The sequence below is a fragment of the Lepisma saccharinum genome, chromosome 2 (assembly GCF_977018435.1).
Source record: "Lepisma saccharinum chromosome 2, izLepSacc3.1, whole genome shotgun sequence".
In the NCBI taxonomy this organism is placed as follows: Eukaryota; Metazoa; Arthropoda; class Insecta; order Zygentoma; family Lepismatidae; genus Lepisma; species Lepisma saccharinum.
Genome location: NC_139230.1, coordinates 100,177,639 through 100,197,135, shown reverse-complemented (window position 1 = coordinate 100,197,135; position 19,497 = coordinate 100,177,639). Strand labels below are relative to the sequence as shown.

General features: G+C 34.4%; 1 pseudogene; it reads left to right on the top strand.

Moving 5' to 3' along the window:
• The first annotated feature begins 11,921 nt into the window (after positions 1–11,921).
• On the top strand, positions 11,922–12,395 carry LOC145983408 (histone-lysine N-methyltransferase SETMAR pseudogene; annotated as a pseudogene).
• The last annotated feature ends 7,102 nt before the right edge of the window (positions 12,396–19,497 follow it).

The following is a 19,497-nucleotide window of genomic DNA, read 5'->3' as shown; positions in this document are numbered from 1 at the left end:
TAAAAAATATTAAATTCAACCACAAACAAGAAATTTTGTATACAAAAGAATATACTACATCAGATATAAATAAAGAAGCTTTAGATATTCCAAATCTTCTAACTAAACTAAAACAAAAAATTATAGATGCAATTCAAAATAAACTTGAAAAAAATTATTCTCTCAAAATATATTTTAATCTATTCTGTATGTATATAAATTCTCATAGTGAAAAAGAAGAATACATTCATCGTACTCGTGTGTTAACTTTACACTATAATGATATTGTATCTTTGTATGATATTTATGATAAAATTTGTGAAGAACTTAAATTAAACAACAACAGTTCGAAGTGAGTGGTTCGGGTTGGTCACTTTGTGACACAAACCATAAACTTGAATTAAAAATAGCAAACTATGAGCCTCTTGGTGGATCTAGTTATATTGAATTAACTGACAAGATTAAAAACAAGAATGCTGTAAAAAAAATTCAAAATAATGACAATAAATGCTTTTTATTGTGTCTCATAGCCTATTTTCATCCAGCATCTGACCATAAAGATCGTGTCTCTAATTATAATTATTCTGAAAATATAGCAGGGTTTAACACATTGACTGCCATGTGTATGATGTGTCATACACATGGCTTCTTGCTTCTGGGCCACGTGTATGCTACTCCATACACAAACAAGAACTTGATTCTCGGCCGCGTATATGGAAATGTATACACAGTTCAAGCAAAACTATATGACTGTTAAATAGCTGTGGCGTACAGCTAAGATGGGGCAGTAATAATTTTAATTTCTGTAATGTCTTACAACAGTAAAAAATATTCAAAGCTTTATTTACGCTTACGTATTCTTTTCACTAGTACTAATGTATTGACAACTAAAAAAGAAGGGTAAATGTGTAAATACATTTTTTTTCTGGTTGGAATTCACAGTAAACGATTATACATTATGGAGTACATTGCTAGTACATCATAATTCTTACAAAAAGATTCGTTATATAATATTTCTTTTGTAAACTTATGTTCCTTGTAGATATATAGATATAAGGATGACATATTTTGTACCGAACACTTTGGAAGTACGGTTATTTTTGTTGAAACACTCCCGGCACATAAAAGGATTTTTGGGACATTTGTCACATACTGTCTTCACCCACCTGGCAAACTTTCTAGCTGTCGAGTCAGAATTTCCACTTCTGCCATAGATTTTGTAGCAATGTACAAGCGTCCTTGCTTCTTTCTTCCATTATCCCCTACTTTGTCTATCAAGTGATGAGTTGGAGTTTTTCTGCCTTGCTGCACAGGTAAAGTGAGTTGCTGTCCAGGAGGTAATTGTTCAGAAAGAATACTTAGGATTACACGTTCCCTAAATTCATTTATGTGTATGTTACTGGACTGGATGCAGTCACTGTAGAGAATGTAGGCATTCACGAGAGCCGCTCCCCATATAAATTCAATAATAACTTTCTTGTACCATATTGTAGTCTCTCGCAGATCTTTGACTGATCACTTACGTCAATGAAGGACTTGCCAGTATTGTAATCAACAATTGCGGTAGGCTTTCTAATTTCTGAACCATGTCTTTCTGTTACAGTTACCTCTTCAGCGGAGTGAGCTGTAGATAGGACTAACACATCTCTCTTATCTTTCCACTTCAGAATAGTCACACCTTTCTGAGTTTCCTTTCCTACAATACCACCTTTCCTCAATTTATCTTGAACAACATCTGCTGGCAAATAATTACGGTTAGACCTAATTGTACCGATCAGATGGGTATTATTGTCAATGGCAAGGTAAGCAAGAGGAACGCTGGTGTAATAATTATCAGTGTAAAGGCGCCGGCCTTCACCTAGAAGATCTCTTACAAGCTGTAACACAACAGTTTCAGGAACTGACATGTTACCGGACGTGTTTATATTTCCGACATAAAGAATAATGTTCCATGTATAGCTCCTGCTGGCACACAACTTGAAAACTTTCACTCCGTATTTATTCTTTTTGGAAGTGATGCACTGCCGAAATGAAAGTCTTTCCGCCATGGTATCATACTTTCGTCGATACAATTTTTTCCCCCCTGGTGTGTATATTTCTTGGAATCGTGAAATGAGTTTGTTGGTGATGTTCGTAATTGTATCTAACCTATCATTAGGGACAGCACGTGAATTGTCTGCAAAATGCCACATTCGTAGAAGCAGTTCAAATCTGTTTCTACTCATTATACTTCGGGGAAGAGGAAAATCATACAAAGCACTAGTGCTACAGTAGTCTGATAATTTTGGTACTTTGACCAAGTCCACCCATCCTAAGGAAGCCGAATCGTCATGAGAAGCATCACTTGGAAAATACTCAGGGTCCACATCAGAATCGTAATTTAGGTCTTCACCACTCATATCAATGAAATCTTCATCACCCTGAAGGTAAAGTCTAATCTGGTCTTAAGCCATTTCTCATACGAAATACAGAGGACAATAAACACAATCTACTTTTTTGTCTCCATCTTATGACTCTCGCTGCCAAGTGTTGGCAACGGTCTTAGTCAAAGGGGATGTATCACAAGAGCACTGAGGAAAAAAACACTATCTACAACAGCATTGCGGCAGAAACACAACATGCAACTTTTACACCATTGTTGCTAAATCGTAACAGTTGACACTGTTGGAAAATCATTTTATAACAATTGTCAGAAGCTACGAGCTACATTTCACCACAAAATTTTAAAACAACTTGATATTCGGAAAGAACAAGACAAAATGTGGTAACACAAAGGGAATAACTACGTGTATGAAATCATATACACGAGGCATACAACGTCAAATTGAAAACCTACGCCGCGTGTATAGAAATGCATACACACCACAAAAACCTCAACAATGGGTTTAATTTCAATCGTATTGAGACATTATGCATACACATTTCATTCACAGTCGGTCAGTAACAAGAAAAGCGGATTGGCCCAGAAGAGATACATTTTCAGTTACACGGTGGCAGTCAATGTGTCAGGCATAAAATATCCAGTAGATATCTCACCTATCGATGAATTTAAAAAAACAATATAAAGAACACTACAATCAACCAATAGATGTGAATGTTTATAGTATTAATGAAAAAAATGAAATTTGTGTACTCAGACACCATCCACCAGCAGATGGTGCAGACATTATTAGATTATTATATGTTACAAAAGGAAACAAGAAACACTACTGTCTCATACAGGATCTACCACGATTGGTGAGAAAACAAAAATCATACACAGCCTGAATAGCAATATGTGATCGATGTCTGTCAAAATTTGATGGAAAAGGTGTGAAAGCATGTGAAGAGAAATTAGAAGAACATATTAAAAATTGTTCTCTCTACCCTCCTGGGACTTATAATTTTTCATCCAAAAGTAAAAAAAAAAATGTAATTATAATAAATCATTGGTACAACATCAATTTGTAATTTATGCAGATTTCGAAACAAGACAAGAACTAATATCAACATGTATCCCAGATTCGAATGTATCAAGTACAACACATACAGCTAAACATAAAGCATGTGGTGTTGCACTAAAATTAGTAAATACTTAAAAAGGTAAAGGTAAAGTGTTCCCCTGTGCTTAGCACCACGCCATGAAGGCGTATAGGGGGTGTGGGGGTAACGCCCCACACTTTCTTGATCCGGTCGTGAGTGGGGGTGATGTGATCAGCATCACGCCCCTGACCGCCTTTACCCCCCAGGGTTTCCCCCAGGTACCCATGTTATTCGACGCTGGGTAGGCGCCGGGGCCGCTTCCACCGTTAGAAAAGTTCCCGGATTTGAACCTGCCGGGGATCGAACCCGGGACCTTTAGCATGGTAGTCAGACGCGTTACCGACTGAGCCACCGTAAATACTTATGGAAAAAATAATCCAGAATTATATATTTATCGAGAAAAAAATTCAGCCCAAAAATTTATTCAAACCGTTCGAGAGTGGTTTGAAATTCTTGCTCCAATCTTACATAAAGAAATGCCAATGAAGGATTTTACACCACAACAACAATGGGAATATGATAATACCATTCGATGTAATTACAGTAATAGATATTTTATTTCTGATAGTGAAAAACGAAACACCACAACCATTTAAATGTAGAATATATTCATACAATTTGTAATTCAGGTAATTTGCAAATACAGAAACCTAACTTCATTCCAGTATTTATTCACAATTCACGAAATTTTGATACACATTGATTTATCAAAGAATTAGGGTATTATGCAGAAAATATCAATATTATACTACGCAGTAAAGATAAATATATTACCATAGAGATAAGTATTAAATTAAAAAATGGAAAAAAAATGTTCTTAGATTCCTGGATTCATATCAGTTTTTATCTAGCAGTTTAGCTACTCTGGTGAGTCAATTAACCAACGAAGAATCTGTTCACTTAAAAGAATAGTTTGGTGAGGTAAGATAGAATTACTGAAAATAATATGATTTCATGGATAGTTTTAAAAAAATCAATGAGACACAGTTAGGATCGAGAGATAAATTTTATAACAAACTTCAGGATGAAGACTGTAGCGAGTTAGATTATTAATATGCACAGAGAAGCTGGAAAACACTGCATTGCAAAACAATGGGGGAATATCATGACAATTACTTGATTTTAATTACTCTCCAGTTGGCTGATGTGTTTCGAGATCGTTGTCTTAAATTATATGAACTAGATCCTGTATTTATATACACAACACCCGGTTAATCCTGGCAGGCTATGCTTTTAAATACAAAAGTTGAAATTGGTCTCATCAACGATATCGACCAGTTCATGTTTGTTGAATCTGCTAAACGTGGTGGTGTCCTTTAAAATATGCAAAAGGAAACAAAAAATATTTATCTAGCTACGATCCTCTACAACCATCTAAATACATATTTTTTATGGATATGAAAAATTTATATGCGCATGTCATGACTCAATCACTGCCAATTGGTAATTACGAATGGATCAGCGAGAAAGAACTTGAAAACAGAGATTTCAACTGGTCTGAAGATCATGCAAGAGTTTGTCTACTTGAAGTTGATTTGGAATATCCATCAAATCTCCATGTCGAACACCACGGACTAGCTATGACACCAGTTTCTCAGAAGGTCCCGGGTACAAAGGAAAGAAAATTCATATTATCATTTGAGAACAAAAACAATAAGGTGATTGATTCATTATCGATTGTTACAATTTTATTTGGAACATTGTATGAAATTAATAAAAATCCATAAGGGGTTAAATTTAAATTAGACCAAGAAAAATGGTTTGCTCAATATATTGAGAAAAAAAAACCAATCGAATACAAACACATTCGAAATTTGAAAAAATATTTATAAATTAATAAGTAACTCCATATATGGAAAATGTCTAGAGAACAAAAGATTTCGAGTAAGGTGTAATTTGGTGTCGGATCGAAAAAAACTTCAGAAACTCTTTGCTGATTCCACATACAAAGGTTTTACAAGAATTACTTGTGATCTGACTCTCATTGAAAGATCCAATACCAATATAATGTGGTATTGCAACACCCACCGATAGCTGTGGGTGTTGCAGTTCTTGAATTAGCTAAATTGGAGATGTATAAATTTCATAATAATGTTATGAAACCCAGATACAAAGATAAAATTGAAATAGCATACATGGATACTGACAGTTTTATATATGAAATAGAAACACCTGATTTATACAGTGACTTGTTTGCTATGAAAATATATTTTAATTTTAGCAACTATGCATAAAATAATTTATTACACAATCTCGAAAACCAGATGATCCCTGGGAAAATGAAAGATGAGGCAGCAGGGTCTATAATAACAGAATTTGCTGGTTTAAAACCAAAAATGTATTTCATAAATATTAAAGGCAATGAAGAAATTAAAAAAGCTAAGGGTGGACCATGTATAAGAAATCTTACAATGGAAGATTTTAAAGAATGTTTTCTAAAACGAAAACCAGAAAGAGGTCTGCATATCATCTGTCTAGCAAATTAGCTGGTATGCATACAATAAAAAGAAACAAAATAGCCCTCAATGGGGATGATAAAAAATTGCAAATATTAGATTTCAATGTCCATACTAGAGAATATGGACACTATAATATAAATAAACAGTGTGATAAATGTTTTCTTAAAAAATTGATATAAATATTAATATCATATTTTTTAACATTTTTCTTATTTATCTTTTTGCAGAGTTAGGCGGTGGTAGAGTAGTCCTAAGGCTAATTTTTTGCTCTAAAGTAAATAAATAAAAATATATATTAGTATTAAATAGTATCAAAATTAAAATTGTTCTATTACTCTCTCATTCTTTACATCATATATATATGATTTCTCTACAATTAAAATTGCATTGCATATGGTATTTTCGGGTAAAGTTTCATGAAACTCACATATTATCTTAATATTTGTTCGATCATTAATAACTACCAATTTTCTTTTTGATGCATTTATTAAAAACATTGGTGTGTGAATTATAAACTCGTCTGGATTATAATACATATCAATATTTCCTTCAGTTACCCTCTTAAATGCACTAAATGCTTCATATAACTTCAAATAATCTTGATCTGCAATGTTTAAATTGTAATTTTCACTTGGGAGTACCTCATTTCGACCATTTTTCGAAAATACATTTTTAATTGTACAATTGTCAAACTGGCTGCTATCTTTTTCTTTATTGTTATCTCTTCCTGTCTAAAACAATACATCTACAAACTCTGGCATATCGTATTGTAGAGATTGAAACTGATTAGTAATATCGAATTCAAAGAATTTACCCTCCACTGGCCTCTGTATGCATTGATATGTATACAATTGTATCGGAATTTGAGGATTTTTCAAAATGTTGGCTTTGTATTTGAGAGCATAATTCAGATTCAACTATAGGCATACGTAACTCCATAGACTGAATCGCAAATTTTGCAACTTGGGTAAACTAGCATCTTTGGCTGTTCATCTGGATACAAAGTTTTGTATATCATTATGTAATTATGATCATTGGATGCTCTGCGAAATATGATACTCAAACCAGCTTTCCACATAATTTCATAATCAGAGAAAAAGCCAAATAGCAATCTCATGGGGAAGAGTACTGTGTGAATTTTGGCTTTAATTTTTGTTCCAGCTTCGAACCCACCAACTTTATAATATACACTCTCTGATTTGGATAATTTTAATGTCCCCACTGTAGTGGATTTAATTCCAGGATAATCAATTCTGTCAATGACTGTAAAATGCTTTCTGATTTCAATTTGTGAGAATAAGAATGGAACAAAATTATCTATATGTTTTACATTAGCAGTAGGGGGATATTTTTCACCATTACTTTTCTTGACGATGTCAAATTTTATATACAGATCCGATCTATGTGGATGAATAAAACCGTCCCCTATTGTAATGTCAAGTACAATATCCTTATTCGGTTCATTGAGGTTAGCAAATGTCCTCTTGTTTGGAGGGAATGACTGCAACTCATAACTCTCGATATTTTTAAATTGGTATTTATTTATTTATTTTAAATATTAATTTATATTATTTCAGTGGTATTAGCACCGGCAAAATCGATGATCTCATTATTCTCATTTGTAACTGTTATATCTATGTAATTAACTTTATGAAGAGAAACAGGGAAATAAACTGGTGGGATTGGGGAATAGATTATAGGTTCCATAAATTCTGATTTTGGCTTAAATGTAGCAATGATACCTGTTTCCTTGTGGCTACCAACTGAATTTTCTTCAGCTTTGATAATCATTCCTTTGGCAATGTTGCAGTGAATATTCAATGTTTCTATAGCTAAGAATTTTGGTACAAATGTACCTATGTGCCTAATACCTGCTTCTAATTCGCTATTGTTGGGGAAACCTAGAAGTTCGCCTATGGTAGATAGGTCTACTCTTTCTTTGGTAGATAAGATCTCCACTCTGTGTGTTACAGAGGTTTGAGATAGGACTACAGTGTTAGGAAGTTCAGATTGTAGTTTAGATAAGTTATATTGTCCAGGAGTAATAATAATTTTTTCATTACCTACAAATATAGAATTGTTGTAAGTAGTTACATTTGGAATAAAATAAATGCTGTAGAAGGTTCTCAGAGCTAAGGATTTTGGATAGATAAAATCATGGTGGAGATGTAGTTTCAAGACCGAAGTCTCGCTGGAGAGATGAAAAATTCTCATATTTAATACTCCACACTGATTTTTAAAAATCTTGTAATTTGGTGTTATGTATTTTATTTCATATTCTAAACATCGTAATACAAACATTACCACATATAATTTGATCAAAATTTGAATACGTTCGTCGTTGTAATAAATCTTAACATGTTTTAAATAATGAATTAATTCTGAAGGCGGTACCCCTCTGAAGGAATAGAAAATAAAAGCATTGTTATTTTGTTTATAATTGCATATCCAGAGGGTAGCAATATTTTCGGACATGTTCAAATTCACCATGCCACTTTCTCGTGAGAAAGGGTACTATGTTTAGGGAGAAAATAAGACATGAAACCCCCCTGAAATGTCGAATTTAAAATATTTTAACTAAAGATTCACTGTCTTGGTTCGTGAGCGCTCCTTTTTTTTAATTTTCTGAGTTCTATAGACTTCACACCACTGCCTATTTTTTCTCCATGGGAAGATTATGACGCTTCTGCTCTTCTAGTTCTGCCTTATTCTTTTTTGAATCAATTACAGTTTTGGCAATAGCAGCACTGTGGTGGTGTTCTAAGTAATAAATTCATTTATTTTCTTTGGCTGTACATTGTCTCTTCTATTCCTGTTGTCTTTTAGTTAAAATTTGATTAATTTTTAAATTTTTAAGATCATGATATGGAATTTGGTTTACATCTCCTTTTGGATTCATGTTGTTCTTTATTATTATTTTTATTATCTTTTCAGGGTATTTATATATATATATATATATATATATATATATATATATATATTACAGACCCTATCCTAATTTTTGTTTTGTATTCATAGCAATGGTTGTACCCAATGCTGTTATACGTTCACCTAATGATGCATCTCTGCTGGTTAATATTCCAAATGCAGTCTCTTGCAATTTTTGATCAGCCACATGACGAGCATCCAGATCTTTTTGTGTGTTGTATGATATGTCATGTTCTTTACAAGCTGCATCGAGAGGATTGATCCCCCTGTCCCATCTTTTAAATCGTTTCTCATGTTTTTTCCCAGTTCCACAGTATTTGTAACCAGGTACATTTAATTCGAATGGGACCTTATTAATAATATCATTAACCAAACCTCGACTCTCTAAAACATTCCAAAATTTAGGAGGTAGAGTATTGATGATTTTAATTAAGTATCCCATACCTTTGGGATCATTTACAATAAAACATGCTAGTTTATTGCTAATTATGTCTACATTACCCATTTTCTCGTTGTATATGTTGTTGTTTCCTGCATTTTCTCCCCTGCTATATCAAGCAACCTATCTATGAGTTTTCTCACATCATCCAACCACACAAATTCCTTAGGTAAAGTATTGTATTTTTTGATACCACTACCAGTTTTGAGTTGGTTCCAGATAGGTTTAATAAGATTCTTGTATCTGTCCCCACTGCTCGATTTTACACGATTTTGAGTGGCATGGTTATTTTGATATAACGCATCAGATAGTATCAAAATATCTGAGTAACTTTGATAATCTTCTTCTGTAAAATTCTTTGGCTGTTTCTTGGTGATGAGCTCCCATAATCCAGGAGTGCCAGGATATCTGGACCAGCTATTTTTCCCACCCAGATTGATTTTTATGTTGTCCCCTTCGAATGTTACTCTAGATTTCCCAATTTTCCAAACTACACCCTCGTTTGTTTCCATGGTGGGATACAATACAAACACTTCATCTTTTTCAAATTTGCATGTATTCAGGTAATCCCTTGCAAAGGGACCCAACTCGATTTTCTCTGGTTCTTCTATGGCAGCTTTAAGTGTATCCTTGAGTATTAAAGGTGTGTGAATACTAAGTAAAGGTGTGGGTGGAAAATCTGCATAATTTGTAGCAGTAAAAGGTACCAATTAATTTATAAGATTTTTATTTTGTTCTGTGACATCCTTAATCTCTTTACCGAGACCACTGATTGCATCGATAATTGGTTGGTCTTGACGTTTGTGTTGTTCATAGAATCCTCGAATCTCAGATTTCCAGCCTTTGAAACGTTTGGACAGGTAATCACGTAATTATTCACGTAATTATCTTCAATTTTATGTTTAGACATATTTATTTTTTGATTAGAGGTTATTTTATATCGTTTCAACGTTCAAAAATTCGTTCATTTTATTTCTAAATTTTCCATTGTTAGGTTTTCTAGTCATGTCGATGGTAACAAATCCAAAATCATCACTTTTCCAACGAGATGAACAGAATCTTGAAAATTGGTTATTATTTAAGTCACCCCCTCCGTAATCGTCATATGCATGTTTCATATTAGTAATGTTATGATCTTGACGAAACAAACAAATTAGGTGTGTATTATCTCGTAGTAATTGTTTAGGAACTTTGGAATAAGTTTGAGCTCAATAAAGCAGTCTATTTCTTTGTGACGACACTGTGTAAAGAAATTTCGGATTTCGTTTTGATTTCCTAGAATGATATCATCAAAACCTATAACAGAATTTTTCAAACAATCATTGAGAGGTTTTATTTTTGATGCAAATGTAGCTATGTTAAGTCCCTCGTACAGCTTCATGAGTTTTTGATATTTAGATTGTTCCAAACTTTTAGAGAATGCATACAGAAGTTTATTTTCCAAATCTAGCCAATTAGGGGCGAGCAGGAAATTATCTACCAGCAGTGTAGTTCTTTTCACAGCCAGAGGGACCTACAATGATGCACCTTATATTATCATTTAACAACTCCCCATTTTTTTTACTAGTTTCCACTAAATCTGATCTGGAAAACGCTGTACCACATTTTTTAATGTTCTGTAGAATCGTTTTACTATACTGGCTTTAAGATAACTGTATGTAAAATAATGTTTAATATTATGTTGTTGCATTAACTTGGTAAATGTGGAGTTGTAAAATTCTTTTCCTCTATCTATTTGCAAATATTTTGGTATCATACCCTCACTAAATATCGACTTTATAGCCTCGGTAACACAAGTACCTGTCTTGGATTTTAGAGGAATAGCCCACGCATATTTACTGAATCTATCAATAACTGTGAGCATATATTAATAACCATGATTTATCTTAAGTAAATTTTTTAAAGTTCCTGTGCTCATTTCTATCAGATCAGTTTGAAACAAATGGTTTACACCTATTGTTACCACACTCAATCGTTTGTAGTTGCGACGAGCTGGTCTGTGTAATTCATTAACTATATTTTGTCTTGACATCGGGTTCTATAAGAAAATATGACATAAAATGGATTATTTTCAGGGTATAACTGTTTCACTTCAAATAGTAATTGGTCACAAGCTTCCACATGAAAACAAGATAAATGTTCATCCTCATGTATTTTATATTTCTTTGCAGATTCATCCCAATACGCAATAGGTATCTGAAGTGCTCTATACACACCATCTTTTCTCTGTATGGTGAAATTTGGCACTTTTATATGTTTCCCCTTCTTTACATAGCCAAGTTTTAAAAACCTAATATTACCATCAAGAAAGAATTCATGAGACGGAGTGTAAAGATACAATTTGTAAACATTACCTGCATTAACATAAGTCCAGTGTCCTCGTACATTTGCTACACTCTCAAGTCTAACTACCAGGTAACCAAGAAAGTTCATGCGGTTTTTACAACTGCCCGGAGTTTTCGTGGGGTAGTACGCAGTTCAGCCGCCAGGGGACATGGATGTGTGATTGGCGGAAAGCTCATTCCTTGGCACGTCGGCTAACGTAGATAACAGGTCGCAGTCGATAGTTCGGGAGCAAGTATTCGCAGTGAACCATGACTGTGTCGAATGCAGTAATCAGGGCGTGTTTACTTTATGAGTACAAGTTGGGCATAAAAGGAGCGGAAGCAACAAGAAAAATATGTGCAGCGTTTGGAGAAGGTACAATTAGTGAACGGACAGCGCAAAAGTGGTTTCAGACCTTCTCGAGTGGCGATGAGACACTGGCAGACAAACCTCGATCGGGCAGACCGAAATCTCTCGAGGTGGACCAACTGAAGGCAGCAATTGAAGAGGATTCACATCAAACGTGTCAAGAGCTCGCTCAACGATTTGCGGTAAGTGCTGAAACAATTCGTGTGCACTTGCATGAGCTTGGCAAATCATGGAAACTGAGTAAGTGGGTCCCGCACGAGCTGACTGCTGCGAACCGTCTCCAACGACTGAACATTTGCGCTTCCTTGCTCACTAGGAACAACAACTGTCCAATTTTGGACCGCATTTTGACCGCATTGGCTATCGTCAAATGACACCATACCTTTAACTGCAAAACCTGCTCATCATCAGCGGAAGGTGATGCTGTGTGTCTGGTGGACTACGGCTGGGATTGTGCATTATGAGTTCTTGGAAAGTGGTAAAACCATCAACAAAGAGGTGTACTCCGCGCAATTGCAAAGTGTGACCGAACAGCTTGCAAAAAACAACCTGCATTAGTGAATAGGAAGCGTGTTCTTTTCCACCAAGACAACGCTAAACCGCATACAGCAAAGATGACCCTGGAGGTGATTTCTTCTCTCGGCTGCAACTTCTGCAACATCCAGCGTATTCACCCAACATCGCTCCATCAGACTACCATCTTTTTTTGTCTATGGACAACCATATGCGCAATCGACATTTCCAAACTCGCGAGGAGGTTGAAAACGCGGTGGTGTAGTTTTTTGCGGCCCTACACAAACACTTTTTCAAACATGGCATCTACAGGCTTGTACAAAGATGGGAGAAGGTTGTAGAAGCGGATGGTGGATATTTTCCAGAATAAATACAAGGTAAACACATTTGTTTTGGACCTTTTCTTCTTTGTACTAAAACCGCATGAACTTTCTTGGTTACCTGGTATCTCAACATTAAAAAATTGACGTAATTCAAGGTCGTCTAAACTTGATATTCGTTTATGCTGCGTTACACTTCATCTTAGCTGGGTTTGATTTTCAAATCGAAATTCAATTGTTTAAATTGTTCTTTGAGATCATGAAGTTTTTAGGTAAATCTTGATAAAGCAAATTCTTGACTTGTTTCGAGGGTACTAATTTGTAGCTTAATATTCGAAATAATCACTTGTAAACTTTCTACAAGTTTCAATTTAGTACTTTGGCTTGCAAGATCGGGTACCTGACTTCTGATTTGTTCAAACAATGCATGAAATTTATTGATTATATGGATGGTAGGCAAAGTAGTGATGGTGTCTTGAATTACAGGAATTTCCGCTTGAATGTTCTTGATGTCCTCTGACTTGAGTATTCGATTTACTGCTCTCTTTACAGATCTTAACTCCTGGGAAGTATGTAAATTAGCTACAGTATTTTGAAGTGTGGTCAAAGCTTGTTTAAGAGCATCCAAATCCGTAGCATCTGCAACATTGCTCAAAGCATTTTTAAGTTGTTGTATGTCATCTTGTGTAGGCGTAGATTGCTGTTTGTATTGCAATTTGTTTTGTATGTCATGAATCAGATGATGAAAATGGGATATTTCAGATTCGGTTTTCAGATTTTCTAATTTGGTAATTTGTTCTTGAATTATGTTTAAAGATTCGGTTATGCTTGGCAACTTAAATTACAGAGTTTCCTGTACATTTGTCAATTCATTTCTCATGGTTGTCAAAGTGTCTTCAATATGAGCTATGGTAATCTGTATCTTCCAGAAACCTTCATAAGTCTCCAACCGTAATTTGATACTGGCAACACTGCGTGCGTTGGCGTTTAATTCGGAAGATGAAGGTAAATTATTGATAAAATCTTCCAACGTTCGTAGTTTGGCTTGAACTTCTGTTATCAACCTGTGTAACTGATCAGTTTACAATTCAGTTTTAATATTTTATAGTGTTGGAATTTCGAAAGATAGAAATTGCTCTTGTAACTCGAGAATACTAGCATTGACCTGTTCGTACTGCTCTTGCGGTTTGATATTTCGAATAATACAGGGTGTCCAACGAACGGCTCAACTGGGAATTAAGAGTGGCGTTACTCTGTAACCGAAACCTGTACATATATAAGTTATACACCAAATGTTAGCCCTGTCCAAGTAGATATTTTTAAACATAGAAACAACAAACGGGGTGAAGTGTTGTTCATGCAGTGTTGCCAAATGTAAGTGAAAGTGTAAATTTATTTTTCCACAAAGCATGGAAAATTGCATGTCAAACATTCGTACGGAAATTTGGACGTCAATTTCCACCTTGGGTAGGTGGACTATTTCGCCATCTATAGTTCAGAGAAGAAAACCGATCGTTTTCGCGTATAGCCAATCCTGAAATGCCTCGTAAAGGCGTACCGGTCCAAATGGGTGTTTTAAAAAATATATGAGGTACAGTGGGAACACTGTTGATGTTTGAAGACAACAAAATGTGTGTTTAGTGATGGTCTATGACATGGAAATACTGGAAACAGGAAAAAAAGAAAATGAAAATTATGGTGAAAAAAGTGTTACTTACGTACTCCTGGCAACCATGCAAGGCGATAAGGGCGCCCACCGAACGAGAACAAAAGAATCGGTTAGTTTTGTACTCAGAACTGTTTGAGCCGTGCATTTCGCATTGTTCGTAGGGGAAGATTAGTATTGTTCTGTGAAATGAAGTACTCTTTGGAAGAGAGGGTGTTCATTGTGGAATATTATTTTTGTTCAAAATCGTACGCTAGTGTAAAAACTGTGTTTCGCGAGAAATATCCGAATAACAGTGTTCCAGAAAATTCGACGATATATCGACTCGTTTTCAGATTTCGTGAAACAGGATCAGTTAATGACAAACCCTACCACAGACAACCACCAGTTTTGACACAAGGTGTGCTGCAAGGATGTGGAGCAGAGAATATCACAATCTCCCAGAAAATCTGTTCGTAAACTTGTTGCACAGTCAGGTGTATCAAAAACAACAATCACCGAGCGTTAAAACAATTGCACCTACGTGCATATAAGGTACAGGCTGTGGAAGAACTGAAGGAACCAGACAAAGGTGCAAGTGTAAGATACTGCCAGTGGTTTAGAAATTTTATTAGAGACAATGGTGTGAAAATTTTGGATAAGGTTTTTTTCACGGATGAAGCATGGTTCCACTTAAATGGATATGTCAACAGTCAAAATTCTCGACACTGGTCAAGTAACAATCCCCATTTGTTACATGAACAATCACTTCATCCACAAAAGATCGGTGTGTGGTGCGCGATTTCGCGAAGAAAAATAATCGGTCCATTCTTTTTCAACACAACAGTTGACGGAATAGTTTATCGTGACCTTATCACACAGTTTGTTTCTCTGTTGGAACGTGATGAACGTGATTGTTGGTTTCAACAAGACTCCGCAACATGTCACACGTCTAATGAAACTTTAGACATGTTGGCAGAGTTTTTTGGCGATCATATTATAAGCAAAAACTTATCGCCCAGTCGCTCCCCGGATCTGACGTCTCCAGATTTTTTTCTGTGGGGTTATTTGAAACAAACAGTTTACATTAATAACCCAAGAACACTTGATGATCTAGAAATAAAAATTTGCACAGCCATTAACAATATAAACCAATCAACCTTGCATAAAGTTGCTTCCAACATGATAAAACGTGTTGATTAATGCCTCAGGGAAAATGGTTGTCATTTTCAACATCTTTCGTAAAGCTACACTGCCTGTTACGCGCATTGCATGGTTGCCAGGAGTAGGTAAGTAACACTTTTTTCACCATAATTTTCATTTTCTTTTTTTCCTGTTTCCAGTATTTCCATGTCATTGACCATCACTAAACACACCTTTTGTTGTCTTCAAACATCAACAGTGTTGCCACAGTACCTCATATATTTTTTTTAAAACACCCATTTGGATCGGTACGCCTTTACCAGGCATTTCAGGATTGGCTATACGCGAAAACGGTCGGTTTTCTTCTCTGAACTATAGATGGCGAAATAGTCCACCTACCCAAGGTGGAAATTGACGTCCAAATTTCCGTATGAATGTTTGACATGCAATTTTCCATGCTTTGTGGAAAATTAAATTTACAATTTCACTTACATTTGGCAACAGTGCACCCCGTTTGTTGTTTCTATGTTTAAAAATATCTACTTGGACAGGGCTAACATTTGGTGTATGACTTATGTATGTACAGGTTTCGGTTACAAGTAACGCCACACTTAATTCCCAGTTGAGCCGTTCGTGGGACACCCGTTAGAAAGCAGTTCGGTACGAATAGTATTTGCTTCATTGTTTAATTCTTGATTTCATTGTTCTGAATTGGTTGTTTGGATTTGTCGAAATGTATTAACTTCAATTTTCAACTTATCTATATTCTCCTCTAAGTTTTGAACATTGTCAATTGAGGCTAAGTTGGTATATTTACTATGGGATTAACTATTTCAGTTTGGAGATTTGTAATCTCATCTTGAATATTTAAATTTAGTGAATTTTTTAAAATTAATAAATCTGATTTAAGTTTCTTAAGACGCTCATCTAATCTGGCGATGTCGCTGGAATTATCTGGTATCTCTTGTCGCCTTCTATTTCCAAATTTATCCATTGTTTTGTTGATTTATTTTTACTTTTAATTTGTTCTTTTTGTTTTGGTATTTTCATATATTCATGAGAGGATAGATTATTCATATTCCGATGAAGAAAGGAATTAACTTCTCATACTCCCCTATTATTTCGCATACAGGAAAACACCTGCTTCCCATTGTATGTTTTGTTGGGAATCATATTATTGTGTTTAATCCTGTACAAATTTCGACCTATGTGTACAATTGCTGCACTGGATAGAGAGCTACTTATTTGAATTTTCCCTGTGACGGGAATTTTATAAGACGATAAATTATTGTTGAATACATGTAATTGTTTATCAGTATCCTCATCCACTTGATACCAGATACTATTTAGATGGATGATAACCAGACCTCTTAGTTTACGATGAATATCCCTAATGACATCCATGTTTACTGGAATTCTCTCTATTTTTTGAATATGCTTCTTGAAACCGAACACATTCATAGGCATTTTTTCGTTTGGTTATTTATTTATTGAGTTTGATATCAAATTAAAGAGAACATCAAAACAAAACCAATGCAAAAAACCCACCTTTCTACGTTACTTGGTTCTCGAGATATAAGCATTTTAATAATTTTAAAGATAAAAAGAATATAAGGGAATCCAAGGCATAATGTTTCTCTCACAGCATGCAAAGAGGAGAAAATAATCTTTTCATGTTTACATATTCCCCATATTCCGAGTTCAACTTCTTTGAATGTCACACATTACTATGTTCCGAGTTATCTTTGATCTCTCTGCATGTCACACAAAACAATGCATTGTTTCCTGTGACAACTAATGATTAGAATGTGGCATTCGCTTCTGTTATTTTTCCAGACTTACTGGAACATACCACAGATTTCAAATTCCTCAGTAAAGAGTATTCACCCTGTTAACTATTCATTGCACAAAACCCCTTCGTCAGAAAATTGCTTGAGACCGTGCAGGAAAGACGTGTATTTCATAGTAACCAGTTTTATGACTTCTCCTCATGACATCATCAGTAACCAATGGGTAAGCTTTTTTAAACGGGGAAACCCCGTTTTTTATTGTGTCCGTGAAGTATAAAGGTATTCGCATGTGGATACTCGGTTATTTCATTTTAGTGTGCACTCGTGAGCAGATATATTTGCTATAACTAAGAAATGCATGTTAGAAAATTATATATGATAGACACAGTTCGGGGCTTCAGCCACTTGCTCTATCATAGCTAGTTGAGTCTCTATTGAGTCTCTATCATAGATTTTTGGTCAGCATCGCATGAAGCCGAAAGTTAAATTTTTTGACTTGTGAAAATTTTCTCTTTAGTACTGGTTTGTTTGTGTGTTTGAAATATTATATTACTAGCTTTAACTTGAATAATTTCAAGATTTTCTTAATCTTTCATATATTACTAGCACTTAAATTAGATATTTTAAAAAGAAACAATTTTGTTGCACTAACACTAATTGCTTCGTAATTTGCTTATTATTCAATACATATATATATTTATAAAAATTAACTACATTACTACACACAATTTTGAATGCTTTACATCCGAGGTGCGTACATATATATTTTCATATATAGCTTTTCTTTTAAAAAATACACAGGTACATTTCAGACGTAAATTAATCAGAATATATATATTTTGGAAATATTTATATATACTTCACTTCTAATAACTTAAATTAGTATCTATCTACACATTTGAGACATAAATTAATCAGAGCACACATTCAAGAAATAAATACATATATATATATATATATATATATATACACACACTGCACTGTACAGCACTGCACTGCACTGTAAAATAACTCAAAATCGCTATCAACACATCTATTTTACTTTTAAAATCTGGATAATTGTAAATATATGCTTAAAATATACTGATTTAGACTCGTAAAGTGAATTTTGCCTTATAGGGATGAGTCGTTGAACTTTAATAAAAGAAACAATTATTTTTTATGCTATAACAATGGTGCAATTTAGATTTTTTGGATATTTTCCCCTTGGAAAATTAGCTGAAATCGGGGTAAAATGAATAAATACAAAATAAATGGTTTAATACATAGCGAAGTTAAAATTAAAGAATTGAACTTTAATAAAATAAACATAATTATTTTTTATGCTATAAAAATGGTAAAATTTGGATTTTTTGAATATTTTCCTCTCGGAAAATTAGCTGAAATCGGGGTAAAGTAATTAAATACAAAATAAATGGTTTCAAACATATACTTCTCTCTACTTCCCAGCACAAATCATTTATTTAAAAGCGACTAGAACATGAACTTCCCCCTGCTGCAAGAGAACTTCACATTAGTACACATTTTACACAATGTTCTATCACAATAGGACAATTGTCTCAGGTGAAATGGTTACTCAGTGGTAATGTATACAATGATTTTATACAAATAAACACACACAAAAAATTACTCACTCATACAAAAAAATAAATGTCTGGCTCATATTGTCTTTACTTGATAATAATGAAAGATATATATAGGGTTGACGTATAGTGAGTTAGCAACCCAAATTTCTAATCATGAGCAAACATGCACCAAAATTTTGCTTAAACAAAAGACAATGATGTTGGTTCTTTGGAACAATTATTCCAGGATGAACGATTTAACATCAGATGTGTCCAGAAATTTAGTTCCAAACCTTATACTTTATTTACCACTACCACTGCCCTCCACTCATCTCATATGCATAAATTAAAAAAAAAAATTGGAAGGATTTCAATTTTACCGTAAGTTCAACAAATTGTTTTCAAAATAATTGTTTACAACGTATTAGCATGCCACAGGTGGAATAGATCAAAATACCAACCATACATGCTATTTAATTAGAATTTTTACAAGTCACGTG